Source organism: Pseudophryne corroboree, chromosome 2 (assembly GCF_028390025.1).
Source record: "Pseudophryne corroboree isolate aPseCor3 chromosome 2, aPseCor3.hap2, whole genome shotgun sequence".
In the NCBI taxonomy this organism is placed as follows: Eukaryota; Metazoa; Chordata; class Amphibia; order Anura; family Myobatrachidae; genus Pseudophryne; species Pseudophryne corroboree.
Window position 1 is genome coordinate 905,720,233 of NC_086445.1, and position 15,797 is coordinate 905,736,029.

The window sequence follows — 15,797 nt, forward strand, 5'->3', positions numbered from 1 at the left end:
GCGTTCCCAATCGTTTTCTGGGAGGGTGTGTGACGTCAGCTCGGACCTAATCAGCCTGTATTTTTTGCACTGTAGGAGTAATGCGCCCTACACACTGGGCGATATGAACGTTCTCATTCATTAATGAATGAGAAATTGTTTATATCGCTCAGTGTGTATGCACCAACGATGAACGATGCGCGGCCCGCGGTCGTTCATCGTTGATTTGCAATGTAAGTCAATTTAGACAATATCGAGATCGATCATCGGCCACATTGCTGCCGTCGCCCAGTGTGTAGGGCGCATAAGTCCTGGGCTACGCACAGACTGGAAAACTCATTCGATGGTGAGTGAGTTGCGAACGGATTTGCAGATGTCCGCTGTCTGGTGAAGTTTTCGCACGGCGTACGCATGCATTCGCACACTTGCATGGGGCAGGTTTTCACTCTATGGGTGGCGTCTATCTGATTGCAGACCTCTGCAAAAATGCACAGCAGTGATCAGGTCTGAATTAGGCCCCACGGTCCTTAAGGCACACTAATAGTTCTGATTTTAAGGATATTCATAATTGAACACAGGTGACTTATTACAGTTTCTCATTTATTATGATTTAACCATCTGTGCTCAAGCATGGATATCATTAACACCTGGACTGTTAAACCCCTTTTCAACTGCTGCTAAAAACCTGGGTCATTGCTACGATAACTGGGGACTGGATCAGTGGAAAAATAAGATTTTACTTACCGGTAAATCTATTTCTCGTAGTCCGTAGAGGATGCTGGGGACTCCGTAAGGACCATGGGGTGAGACGGGCTCCGCAGGAGACATGGGCACTTTAAGAAAGAATTTAGTTCCTGGTGTGCACTGGCTCTTCCCTCTCTGCCCCTCCTCCAGACCTCAGTTAGAGAACTGTGCCCAGAGGAGATGGACAGTACGAGGAAAGGATTTTTGTTAATCCAAGGGCAAGATTCATACCAGCCCACACCAATCACACCGTATAACTTGTGATAACAATCCAGTAAACAGTATGACAATAACATAGCATCAGTTCACGCCCGATGCAACAATAACGTAACCCTTATTGAAGCAATAACTATATACAAGTATTGCAGAAGAAGTCCGCACTTGGGTCGGGGGCCCAGCATCCTCTACGGACTACGAGAAATAGATTTACCGGTAAGTAAAATCTTATTTTCTGTAACGTCCTAGAGGATGCTGGGGACTCCGTAAGGACCATGGGGATTATACCAAAGCTCCCAAACGGGCGGGAGAGTGCAGATGACTCTGCAGCACCGATTGAGCAAACATGAGGTCCTCCTCAGCCAGGGTATCAAACTTATAGAATTTTGCAAAGGTGTTTGTACCCGACCAAGTAGCAGCTCGACACAGCTGTAGTGCCGAGACCCCTCGGGCAGCCGCCCAAGAAGAGCCCACTTTCCTAGTGGAATGGGCCTTGATCGATTTAGGTAACGGCAATCCTGCCGTAGAATGCGCCTGCTGAATCGTGTTACAGATCCAGCGAGCAGGAGTCTGCTTTGAAGCAGGGCCGCCAAGCTTGTTGGCTGCATACAGAACAAACGGTACTTCTGTTTTTCGGACTCTAGCCGTCCTGGCTACATATATTTTCAAAGCCCTGACCACATCAAGGGACTCGGAATCCACTAAGTCCCGTGTAGCCACAGGCACCACAATAGGTTGGTTCATATGAAAGGATGAAACCACTTTTGGCAGGAACTGAGGACGTGTCCGCAATTCCGCTCTATCCATATGGAAAACCAGATAGGGGCTTTTATGTGATAAAGCCGCTAATTCCGACACTCGCCTAGCCGAAGTCAGGGCTAATAACATGACCACCTTCCAAGTGAGATATTTCAACTCCACCGTTTTCAGTGGTTCAAACCAGTGTGACTTTAGGAAGCCCAAGACCACACTAAGGTCCCAAGGCGCCACCGGAGGCACAAACGGAGGCTGTATATGCAGTACTCCCTTAACAAAAGTCTGAACTTCTGGGAGAGAAGCCAATTCTTTTTGAAAGAAAATGGATAGGGCCGAAATCTGGACCTTAATGGAGCCTAATTTAAGGCCCAAATCCACTCCAGTTTGTAGGAAGTGAAGGAAACGGCCCAGATGGAATTCTTCCGTAGGAGCATTCCTGGCCTCACACCAAGAAACATATCTTCGCCATATACGGTGATAATGTTTTGCTGTTACTTCCTTCCTAGCCTTTATCAGCGTAGGGATAACCTCCACCGGAATACCTTTTTCCGCTAGGATCCGGCGTTCAACCGCCATGCCATCAAACGCAGCTGCGGTAAGTCTTGGAACAGACAGGGACCCTGTTGCAACAAGTCCTGCCTTAGAGGAAGAGGCCACGGATCTTCCGTGAGCATTTCCTGCAGATCTGGATACCAGGTCCGTCGTGGCCAATCTGGAACAACGAGGATTGTGCTCACTCCTTTTCTTCTTACTATTCTCAACACCTTTGGTATGAGAGGAAGAGGAGGAAATACATAGACGGACCGGAACACCCACGGTGTCACGAGGGCGTCTACCGCTACTGCCTGAGGGTCTCTTGACCTGGCGCAATACCTCTGCAGCTTTTTGTTGAGGCGGGACGCCATCATGTCTATCTGTGGCAGTTCCCACCGACTCGCAATCTGTGCGAAGACTTCTGGGTGAAGTCCCCACTCTCCCGGGTGTAGGTCGTGTCTGCTGAGGAAGTCTGCTTCCCAGTTGTCCACTCCCGGAATGAACACTGCTGACAGTGCACTTACATGATTCTCCGCCCAGCGAAGAATCCTGGTGGCTTCCGCCATTGCCGCTCTGCTCCTTGTGCCGCCTTGGCGGTTTACATGAGCCACTGCGGTGATGTTGTCTGACTGGATCAGAACTGGTTGGTCGGGAAGTAAGGCCTCCGCTTGACGTAGGGCGTTGTATATGGCCCTTAGTTCCAGGATGTTGATGTGCAGACAAGTCTCTTGACTTGAACAAAGACCCTGTAAATTTCTTCCCTGTGTGACTGCTCCCCAACCGCGGAGGCTTGCGTCCGTGGTCACCAGGATCCAATCCTGAATGCTGAATCTGCGGCCCTCGAGAAAGTGAGCACTCTGCAGCCACCACAGGAGTGACACCCTGGCCCTGGGGGACAGGGTGATCAACCGATGCATCTGTAGATGTGATCCGGACCACTTGTCCAACAGATCCCATTGGAAAGTCCTCGCATGGAACCTGCCAAAGGGAATGGCCTCGTATGAGGCCACCATCTTTCCCAGGACTCGAGTGCAATGATGCACGGACACCTGTCTTGTTTTCAAAAGGTTCCTGACCAGAGTCATAAGTTCCTGGGCTTTTTCTATCGGAATCATGCCCAAGAAGGGCAGACGAGTCGTAGGAACCAACTGCGACTTTGGGATATTGAGAATCCAGCCGTGTTGTTGTAACACTTTCAGTGAAAGAGATACGCTGTTCAGCAACTGCTCTCTTGATCTCGCTTTTATGAGGAGATCGTCCAAGTACAGGATAATTGTGACACCCTGCTTGCGCAGGAGCACCATAATTTCCGCCATTACCTTGGTGAAAATCCTCGGAGCCGTTGAGAGACCAAACGGCAACGTCTGAAATTGGTAATGACCGTCCTGTACCGCAAATCTTAGGTACGCCTGATGAGGTGGATAAATGGGGACATGAAGGTACGCATCCTTTATGTTCAGTGACACCATAAAATCCCCCCCTTCCAGGTTGGCGATGACCGCTCTTAGCGATTCCATCTTGAACTTGAACCTCTTCAAGTATAGGTTCAGAGATTTTAAATTCAATATGGGTCTGACCGAACCGTCCGGTTTCGGAACCACAAACATGGTCGAATAATATCCCCTTCCCTGTTGAAGGAGGGGAACCTCGACCACCACCTGCTGAAGATACAATTTTTGTATTGCATTTAACACTATCTCCCTCTCTAGGGGGGAAGACGGTAGGGCCGATTTGAAAAACCGGCGAGGAGGCACCTCTTCGAATTCCAGCTTGTAACCCTGAGACACAATTTCTATTGCCCAGGGATCCACCTGGGAGTGAACCCACATGTGGCTGAAATTCCGAAGACGCGCCCCCACTGGCCCCGACTTGCAGAGGCCGGGGAGGACTTCTGTTCCTGGGAACTAGCTGTATTGTGTAGCTTCTTTCCTCTGCCCCTCCCTCTGGCAAGAAAGGACGCACCTCGGACTTTCTTGTTTCTTTATGAACGAAAGGACTGCATTTGATAATGCGGTGCTCTCTTAGGCTGTGAGGGAACATAAGGCAAAAAATTTGGACTTTCCAGCCGTAGCTGTGGAGACCAGGTCCGATAGACCTTCACCGAACAATTCCTCACCCCTGTAAGGTAAAACCTCCATATGCCGTTTTGAGTCGGCATCACCTGTCCATTGCCGAGTCCACAGGACCCTTCTGGCAGAAATCGACATAGCGTTTATTCTAGAACCCAGCAGACTAATGTCTCTTTGAGCATCTCTCATATAAAGGACAGCGTCTTTAAAATGCCCCAGGGTCAATAAAACAGTATCCCTATCTAGGGTATCAAACTCCTCTGATAAGGTATCAGTCCATGCCGCTACTGCACTACAGACCCAGGCCGACGCGATTGCCGGTCTGAGCAAGGTACCTGAATGTGTATAAATGGACTTCAGGGTACCCTCCTGTTTGCCATCAGCAGCCTCCTTGAGGGTAGCCGTATCCTGGGATGGCAGGGCTACCTTTTTGGATAAGCGAGTTAAAGCTTTGTCCACCCTAGGGGAGGATTCCCAGCGTAACCTGTCCGTTGGCGGGAAAGTATACGCCATAAGAATCCATTTGGAAATCTGCAGTTTTTTATCTGGAGATTCCCAAGCTTTTTCACATAACTCATTCAGTTCGTGTGAGGGGGGAAAAGTTACCTCAGGTTTCTTTCCCTTATACATATAAACCCTTGTGTCAGGGACAGGGGTTTCCTCTGTGATGTGCAAAACCTCCTTAATTGCTATAATCATATATCGGAGTGATTTAGCCAACTTTGGCTGTAACTTTGCATCATCGTAATCGACACTGGAGTCAGAATCCATGTCGGTATCTGTGTCAACAATTTGGGATAGTGGGCGGTTATGAGACCCTGACGGTCCCTGCGACCTAGGATCAGGCACGGGTTGAGACCCTGACTGTCCCAATGCATCAGCCTTGTCTAATCTTTTATGCAAAGAATTAACATTATCATTAAAAACCTTCCACATATCCATCCAATCATGTGTCGGCGCCGTCGGCGGAGACACCACATTCATTTGCTCCCGCTCCTCTCCCACATAGCCTTCCACATCAGACATGTCGACACAAGCGTACCGACACACCACACACACAGGGAATGTCCTTTCTGAAGACAGTTCCCCCACGAGGCCCTTTGGAGAGACAGAGAGAGAGTATGCCAGCACACACCCAGCGCTATATAACCCAGGAATAACACAGTAACTTAATGTTAACCCAGTAGCTGCTGTTAATATACTTTTTTGCGCCTAATTATGTGCCCCCCCTCTCTTTTCAACCCTCTTCTACCGTGTATCAGCAAGGGAGAGCCTGGGGAGCTCTCGGGCGGCGGGCTTCTGTCCCGCTTAAATTTGATTTCTTTGGCGGGGGCTCCTACATATATACAGTGCCCAGCTGTATATATGTGTTTATTTGCCAGAATGAGGTCCCAAATGCTGCCCAGGGCACCCCCCCTCCCCCCTGCGCCCTGCACCCTGCACCCTAACAGTGACCAGAGTATGTGTAGGTGTGTGGAGCAATGGCGCACAGCTGCAGTGCTGTGCGTTACCTCCAGTGAAGATCACGAAGTCTTCTGCTGCCTGTGAAGTCTTCTTGCTTCTCATACTCACCCGGCTTCAGTCTTCCGGCTCTAAAAGGGGGACGGCGGCGCGGCTCTGGGACGGACGGCGAGGGTGAGATCCTGCGTACCGATCCCTCTGGAGCTAATGGTGTCCAGTAGCCTAAGAAGCAGGACCTAGCTTCAGAGAGTAGGGCTGCTTCTCTCCCCTCAGTCCCACGATGCAGGGAGTCTGTTGCCAGCAGAGCTCCCTGAAAATAAAAAACCTAACAAAATACTTTCTATCAGTCAACTCAGGAGAGCTCACTGAAAAGCACCCAGCTCCTCTGGGCACAGAATCAAACTGAGGTCTGGAGGAGGGGCAGAGAGGGAGGAGCCAGTGCACACCAGGAACTAAATTCTTTCTTAAAGTGCCCATGTCTCCTGCAGAGCCAGTCTCTCCCCATGGTCCTTATGGAGTCCCCAGCATCCTCTAGGACGTTAGAGAAAATAAGAATTTACTTACCGATAATTCTATTTCTCGGAGTCCGTAGTGGATGCTGGGGTTCCTGAAAGGACCATGGGGAATAGCGGCTCCGCAGGAGACAGGGCACAAAAAGTAAAGCTTTTCCAGATCAGGTGGTGTGCACTGGCTCCTCCCCCTATGACCCTCCTCCAGACTCCAGTTAGGTACTGTGCCCGGACGAGCGTACACAATAAGGGAGGATTTTGAATCCCGGGTAAGACTCATACCAGCCACACCAATCACACCGTACAACTTGTGATCTAAACCCAGTTAACAGTATGATAACAGAGGAGCCTCTGAAAGATGGCTCCCTAAACAATAACCCGAATTAGTTAACAATAACTATGTACAAGTATTGCAGATAATCCGCACTTGGGATGGGCGCCCAGCATCCACTACGGACTCCGAGAAATAGAATTATCGGTAAGTAAATTCTTATTTTCTCTATCGTCCTAGTGGATGCTGGGGTTCCTGAAAGGACCATGGGGATTATACCAAAGCTCCCAAACGGGCGGGAGAGTGCGGATGACTCTGCAGCACCGAATGAGAGAACTCCAGGTCCTCCTTTGCCAGGGTATCAAATTTGTAGAATTTTACAAACGTGTTCTCCCCTGACCACGTAGCTGCTCGGCAGAGTTGTAATGCCGAGACCCCTCGGGCAGCCGCCCAAGATGAGCCCACCTTCCTTGTGGAATGGGCCTTAACAGATTTAGGCTGTGGCAGGCCTGCCACAGAATGTGCAAGTTGAATTGTGTTACAAATCCAACGAGCAATCGACTGCTTAGAAGCAGGCGCACCCAACTTGTTGGGTGCATACAGTATAAACAGCGAGTCAGATTTTCTGACTCCAGCCGTCCTTGAAATGTATATTTTTAAAGCTCTGACAACGTCCAACAACTTGGAGTCCTCCAAGTCGCTTGTAGCCGCAGGCACTACAATAGGCTGGTTCAGGTGAAACGCTGATACCACCTTAGGGAGAAAATGCGGACGCGTCCGCAGCTCTGCCCTATCCGAATGGAAAATTAAATAAGGGCTTTTATAAGATAAAGCCGCCAGTTCAGATACTCTCCTGGCGGACGCCAGGGCCAGTAACATAGTCACTTTCCATGTGAGATATTTCAAATCCACATTTTTTAGTGGTTCAAACCAATGGGATTTGAGGAAATCTAAAACTACATTTAGATCCCACGGTGCCACCGGAGGCACCACAGGAGGCTGTATATGCAGTACTCCTTTGACAAAAGTCTGGACCTCAGGAACTGAGGCCAATTCTTTTTGGAAGAATATTGACAGGGCCGAAATTTGAACCTTAATAGATCCCAATTTGAGACCCATAGACAATCCTGATTGCAGGAAATGTAGGAAACGACCCAGTTGAAATTCCTCCGTCGGAGCACTCCGATCCTCGCACCACACAACATATTTTCGCCAAATGCGGTGATAATGCTTCGCGGTGACTTCCTTTCTTGCCTTAATCAAGGTAGGAATGACTTCTTCTGGAATGCCTTTTCCTTTTAGGATCTGGCGTTCAACCGCCATGCCGTCAAACGCAGCCGCGGTAAGTCTTGGAATAGACACGGTCCCTGCTGAAGCAGGTCCTGTCTTAGAGGTAGAGGCCACGGATCGTCCGTGACCATCTCTTGAAGTTCCGGGTACCAAGACCTTCTTGGCCAATCCGGAGCCACTAGTATCGTTCTTACTCCGCTTTGCCGTATGATTCTCAATACCTTTGGTATGAGAGGCAGAGGAGGAAACACATACACCGACTGGTACACCCAAGGTGTTACCAGCGCGTCCACAGCTATTGCCTGCGGATCTCTTGACCTGGCGCAATACCTGTCCAGTTTTTTGTTGAGGCGAGACGCCATCATGTCCACCATTGGTCTTTCCCAACGGTTTATTAGCATGTGGAAAACTTCTGGATGAAGTCCCCACTCTCCCGGGTGAAGATCGTGTCTGCTGAGGAAGTCTGCTTCCCAGTTGTCCACTCCCGGGATGAACACTGCTGACAGTGCTATCACGTGATTCTCCGCCCAGCGAAGGATCCTGGCAGCTTCTGCCATTGCACTCCTGCTTCTTGTGCCGCCCTGTCTGTTTACATGGGCGACTGCCGTGATGTTGTCCGACTGGATCAACACCGGTCTTTCTTGAAGCAGAGGTTCCGCCTGGCTTAGAGCATTGTAGATTGCTCTTAGTTCCAGAATGTTTATGTGAAGAGACTTTTCCAGGCTCGACCACACTCCCTGGAAGTTTCTTCCTTGTGTGACTGCTCCCCAGCCTCTCAGGCTGGCGTCCGTGGTCACCAGGATCCAATCCTGTATGCCGAATCTGCGGCCCTCCAATAGATGAGCCCTCTGCAACCACCACAGAAGAGATACCCTTGTCCTTGGAGACAGGGTTATCCGCAGGTGCATCTGAAGATGCGTGCATTGATGTACAGACACCTTTCCTGGTTTTAGGAGATTCCTGACCAGGTCGGATAACTCCTTGGCTTTTTCCTCGGGAAGAAAAACCTTTTTCTGAACCGTGTCCAGAATCATCCCTAGGAACAGCAGACGAGTTGTCGGCATTAATTGGGATTTTGGAATATTCAGAATCCATCCGTGCTGCTTTAGCACCTCTTGAGATATTGCTAATCCCATCTCTAGCTGTTCTCTGGACCTTGCCCTTATTAGGAGATCGTCCAAGTATGGGATAATTAATACGCCTTTTCTTCGAAGAAGAATCATCATCTCGGCCATTACCTTTGTAAAGACCCGAGGTGCCGTGGACAAACCAAACGGCAGCGTCTGAAACTGATAGTGACAGTTTTGTACAACGAACCTGAGGTACCCCTGGTGTGAGGGGTAAATTGGAACGTGGAGATACGCATCCTTGATGTCCAAGGATACCATAAAGTCCCCTTCTTCCAGGTTCGCTATCACTGCTCTGAGTGACTCCATCTTGAACTTGAACTTCTTTATGTACAGGTTCAAGGACTTCAGATTTAGAATAGGCCTTACCGAGCCATCCGGCTTCGGTACCACAAATAGAGTGGAATAATACCCCTTCCCTTGTTGTAGAAGAGGTACCTTGACTATCACCTGCTGAGAGTACAGCTTGTGAATGGCTTCCAAAACCGTCTCCCTTTCGGAAGGGGACGTTGGTAAAGCCGACTTCAGGAAACGGCGAGGTGGATCTGTCTCTAATTCCAACCTGTACCCCTGAGATATTATCTGCAGGATCCAGGGATCTACCTGCGAGTGAGCCCACTGCGCGCTGTAATTTTTGAGACGACCTCCCACCGTCCCCGAGTCCGCTTGAGAAGCCCCAGCGTCATGCTGAGGCTTTTGTAGAAGCCGGGGAGGGCTTCTGTTCCTGGGAAGGAGCTGCCTGTTGCTGTTTCTTCCCTCGACCTCTGCCTCGTGGCAGATATGAATAGCCCTTTGCTCTCTTATTTTTAAAGGAACGAAAGGGCTGCGGTTGAAAAGTCGGTGCCTTTTTCTGTTGGGGAGTGACTTGAGGTAGAAAGGTGGATTTCCCGGCTGTAGCCGTGGCCACCAAATCTGATAGACCGACTCCAAATAACTCCTCCCCTTTATACGGCAAAACTTCCATATGCCGTTTTGAATCCGCATCGCCTGTCCACTGTCGCGTCCATAAAGCTCTTCTGGCCGAAATGGACATAGCACTTACCCGTGATGCCAGTGTGCAGATATCCCTCTGTGCATCACGCATATAAAGAAATGCATCCTTTATTTGTTCTAACGACAGTAAAATATTGTCCCTGTCCAGGGTATCAATATTTTCAATCAGGGACTCTGACCAAACTACCCCAGCACTGCACATCCAGGCAGTCGCTATAGCTGGTCGTAGTATAACACCTGCATGTGTGTATATACTTTTTTGGATATTTTCCATCCTCCTATCTGATGGATCTTTAAGTGCGGCCGTCTCAGGAGAAGGTAACGCCACTTGTTTTGATAAGCGTGTTAGCGCCTTGTCCACCCTAGGAGGTGTTTCCCAGCGCTCCCTAACCTCTGGTGGGAAAGGGTATAATGCCAATAATTTCTTTGAAATTATCAGCTTTTTATCAGGGGCAACCCACGCTTCATCACACACGTCATTTAATTCTTCTGATTCAGGAAAAACTATAGGTAGTTTTTTCACACCCCACATAATACCCTGTTTAGTGGTACCTGTAGTATCAGCTAAATGTAACGCCTCCTTCATTGCCAAAATCATATAACGTGTGGCCCTACTGGAAAATACGGTTGATTCGTCACCGTCACCACTGGAATCAGTGCCTGTGTCTGGGTCTGTGTCGACCGACTGAGGCAAAGGGCGTTTTACAGCCCCTGACGGTGTTTGAGGCGCCTGGACAGGCACTAATTGATTGTCCGGCCGCCTCATGTCGTCAAACGACTGCTTTAGCGTGTTGACACTATCCCGTAATTCCATAAATAAAGGCATCCATTCTGGTGTCGACCCCCTAGGAGGTGACATCCCCATATTTGGCAATTGCTCCGCCTCCACACCAATATCGTCCTCATACATGTCGACACACACGTACCGACACACAGCAGACACACAGGGAATGCTCTAAACGAAGACAGGACCCACTAGCCCTTTGGGGAGACAGAGGGAGAGTCTGCCAGCACACACCAAAAAGCGCTATATATGACAGGGATAGCCTTATAATAAGTGCTCCCTTATAGCTGCTTTATATATATCAAGATATTGCCATTAAATTTGCCCCCCCTCTCTGTTTTACCCTGTTTCTGTAGTGCAGTGCAGGGGAGAGACCTGGGAGCCGTCCTGACCAGCGGAGCTGTGAGAGGAAATGGCGCCGTGTGCTGAGGAGATAGGCCCCGCCCCTTTTTCGGCGGGCTCGTCTCCCGCTATTTTGTGAATACAGGCAGGGGTTAAATATCTCCATATAGCCTCTGGGGGCTATATGTGAGGTATTTTTAGCCTTTATATAGGTTTACATTTGCCTCCCAGGGCGCCCCCCCCCAGCGCCCTGCACCCTCAGTGACTGCGTGTGAAGTGTGCTGAGAGGAAAATGGCGCACAGCTGCAGTGCTGTGCGCTACCTTTAGAAGACTGCAGGAGTCTTCAGCCGCCGATTCTGGACCTCTTCTTACTTCAGCATCTGCAAGGGGGCCGGCGGCGCGGCTCCGGTGACCATCCAGGCTGTACCTGTGATCGTCCCTCTGGAGCTGATGTCCAGTAGCCAAGAAGCCAATCCATCCTGCACGCAGGTGAGTTCACTTCTTCTCCCCTCTGTCCCTCGTTGCAGTGATCCTGTTGCCAGCAGGAATCACTGTAAAATAAAAAACCTAAGCTAAACTTTCTCTAAGCAGCTCTTTATGAGAGCCACCTAGAATTGCACCCTTCTCGGCCGGGCACAAAAATCTAACTGGAGTCTGGAGGAGGGTCATAGGGGGAGGAGCCAGTGCACACCACCTGATCTGGAAAAGCTTTACTTTTTGTGCCCTGTCTCCTGCGGAGCCGCTATTCCCCATGGTCCTTTCAGGAACCCCAGCATCCACTAGGACGATAGAGAAAAAGGGTTAACCCTGATCCAGTGACCAGAGACTCCAACACGGCTAGCTTGGAGTGTTGGTCCCGGGAAGGACCCTGATAGCGGTGCAGTGTAAACGGATAAGCCGGGTCGATGTGACCCGGCACCCATTTACAGCAAAGAGAGCCAGCGCTAGGCGATGATCTCATCTGCAAGTGCCGGCACTGGTCACGTGTGCAGTGATGTCACCAACCCGGCAATAAGCCGAGTTCATCCGCCACTCTGAAAGGGTTCTCACCTGGGTCGCAGGTGCACAAAATCCTGGGTGCAAACTGACATTTCAATCTAAAAGGGGTACAAGTGTGCCTTTGGGACTGAGGTTGGGTAACACTGTTTTTTTTTTTTTAAATTCAATCGTTTTTATTTGAGTTTTCAAAATTTACATCAACACTTCACACAAAAAACAAACATAAAACTACATACATACACGGAATGTATAGAAACAGCTGTACATGGATAAGGCACATAGTATATCCTGCGGAGATAATGTCTCGTAAGTCACGCAATCACATAGTAACAGCATCTGAGAGTAACACACCTCAAACATATCCCTTCCAGTATAGGCATAAGCATAGCAGAACAAGCACAGTACATCTCAATACAACCCAACAAGGCCAGCCGCGAGGGTGTCCACCCCCAAAAGACCCAGAGTGAAATAAGGTGAGAGATGCAACTCAGGACTCTATCTCTCCTTGAAATATTTAGAATCCATCCACCTACCCCATATCGTAAATAATTTCCTCTCCACCTTCCTCGCCAGGAACACAAATTTTTCGTGTGCAACAGTTTCGTTGACCAGGGATATCCAAGCCTTAATTGACGGGGCCTCGCCCGCCAGCCACAGCCGGGCTATACAGACCCTAGCTAGGGCACATAGATTAGTAACATATCGCCTGCAAGGTGGATCTAAGGCCTCCTCGTCCACAATCAGCAGTGTACACAGTGCAGGCGTACATATGGAAGAGGGAACACCCGTATTACACATGGTGCGTATAACAGCCGTCCAGAACCGAGACACGCCAGGGCATAACCAAATTAGATGCCAGAAGTCGGCACCCGCGGCTCCACACTTGGGGCATCGCGAGCTATGAGACCCCCCAATATGTGCTAACCTCACCGGGGTCATATACACTCTATGCAGAATGTATAATTGTATTTGCTGGTACCTAACAGAGGAAGTGGAGATCCGATGGGCTCCCACAGCAGTATTCCAAGCATCGTCCGATAACGTACCCACGTCTGATTCCCACCTACCCCGAAGAGCAGTTAGAGGGTCTGTGTGATGCATCTGGAGAATACGACCATATATCTTAGAAACTAGGTGTCCCGAGTCCAGCGTCTGCAACATTAATTTGACCGGGGAATCAACGAGGACCGGAGGACCATTTGGAAACTAAGCAGCCAAAGCGTGTCTCAGCTGAAGGAATCGGAAAAAAAACCCTGAGGGGACATTATGTGTCTGCTGGAGTTGTTGGAATAAGGTAAGGGTCCCATCTCTATATAAATGTCCTAAAGAGTGCACTCCCCAGTTACCCCAAACCTCCCGGACCTGAAGTTGACACAGTTCCGGCACCCAGTAAGCGTTATCCAGTGGGGTATCAGGATCAACACCGTGACCCCGCATCACAGAGTGCACCAGTTTCCATATCAGGATGGACTGTTTAATTAGTGGCAATGTGGACATTTTGACACTACCACAAAGGAGTAGCTGTAACGGGGAGCCCCCGGGGTAATCATGGTGCAGCATCAGCGAGTGCAGAGCCAGGGCATCGAGGTCGGTAATCCACTCCCAGACATGTGTCAACTGTGCCGCGTAATAATAAAAACAGAAGTTGGGGAGAGCCTATCCCCCCATTTCCCGTGACCTGGTCAGGGTATCCAGTTTCAACCGTACCCGCTTACTAGCCCACAACAGAGAGGAAAGCAACCCATTTATTTGTTGAAAGGTCCTCTGCGGAATATAAACGAGAGAGTGCTGTAGGACATATAGAAGTTTGGGCTGGAAGACCATTTTTACCATATTAACCCTCCCCGAGACCATTAAAGGCAATTTTCCCCATGCCTTCACCCGACTACGGAGATACGTTATTTGTGGGGTAATATTTAGGGAGGGGAATTTTTGAGGATCATTAGACACCCAAATACCCAGATATTTGAAGGAGTCCACCCACCGCAACGGGAGAGCTACCAACGGGGAATTAGTAACTTCGCCCTGAAGTGGGATAATAATAAGATTTTACTCACCGGTAAATCTATTTATCGTAGTCCGTAGTGGATGCTGGGAACTCCGAAAGGACCATGGGGAATAGCGGCTCCGCAGGAGACTGGGCACAACCAAAGAAAGCTTTTAGGTCACCTGGTGTGCACTGGCTCCTCCCACTATGACCCTCCTCCAAGCCTCAGTTAGGACACTGTGCCCGGACGAGCTGACATAATAAGGAAGGATTTTGAATCCCGGGTAAGACTCTTACCAGCCACACCAATCACACTGTATAACTCGTGATACTATACCCAGTTTAACAGTATGAAAAACAACTGAGCCTCTCAACAGATGGCTCAACAATAACCCTTTAGTTAACAGTAACTATGTACAAGTTTTGCAGACAATCCGCACTTGGGACGGGCGCCCAGCATCCACTACGGACTACGAGAAATAGATTTACCGGTGAGTAAAATCTTATTTTCTCTGACGTCCTAGTGGATGCTGGGAACTCCGAAAGGACCATGGGGATTATACCAAAGCTCCCAAACGGGCGGGAGAGTGCGGATGACTCTGCAGCACCGAATGAGAGAACTCAAGGTCCTCCTCAGCCAGGGTATCAAATCTGTAGAATTTTGCAAACGTGTTTGCCCCTGACCAAGTAGCAGCTCGGCAAAGTTGTAAAGCCGAGACCCCTCGGGCAGCCGCCCAAGATGAGCCCACCTTCCTTGTGGAATGGGCTTTTACTGATTTAGGATGCGGCAGTCCAGCCGCAGAATGCGCCTGCTGAATTGTGCTACAAGTCCAGCGAGCAATAGTCTGCTTAGAAGCAGGAGCACCCAGCTTGTTGGGTGCATACAGGATAAATAGCGAGTCAGTTTTCCTGACTCCAGCCGTCCTGGAAACATAAATGTTCAAGGCCCTGACTACGTCCAGCAACTTGGAATCCTCCAAGTCCCTAGTAGCCGCAGGCACCACAATAGGTTGGTTCAAGTGAAAAGCTGATACCACCTTAGGGAGAAACTGAGGACGAGTCCTCAATTCTGCCCTATCCATATGGAAAATCAGATAAGGGCTTTTACAAGACAAAGCTGCCAATTCTGACACACGCCTGGCCGAAGCCAAGGCCAATAACATGACCACTTTCCACGTGAGATATTTTAGATCCACGGTTTTAAGTGGCTCAAACCAATGTGATTTTAAGAAACTCAACACCACGTTGAGATCCCAAGGTGCCACTGGAGGCACAAACGGGGGCTGAATATGCAGCACTCCCTTCACAAACGTCTGAACTTCAGGTAGTGAAGCCAGTTCTTTCTGGAAGAAAATCGACAGAGCCGAGATCTGTACCTTAATGGAGCCTAATTTCAGGCCCATAGTCACTCCTGCTTGTAGGAAATGCAGAAATCGACCTAGTTGAAATTCCTCTGTTGGGGCCTTTTTGGCCTCACACCAAGCAACATATTTCCGCCATATGCGGTGATAATGCTTTGCAGTTACATCTTTCCTGGCTTTAATCAGCGTAGGAATGACCTCCTCCGGAATGCCCTTTTCCTTCAGGATCCGGCGTTCAACCGCCATGCCGTCAAACGCAGCCGCGGTAAGTCTTGGAACAGACAGGGCCCCTGCTGCAACAGGTCCTGTCTGAGTGGCAGAGGCCATGTGATATCATCTCTTGAAGTTCCTTGTACCACGCTCGTCTTGGCCAA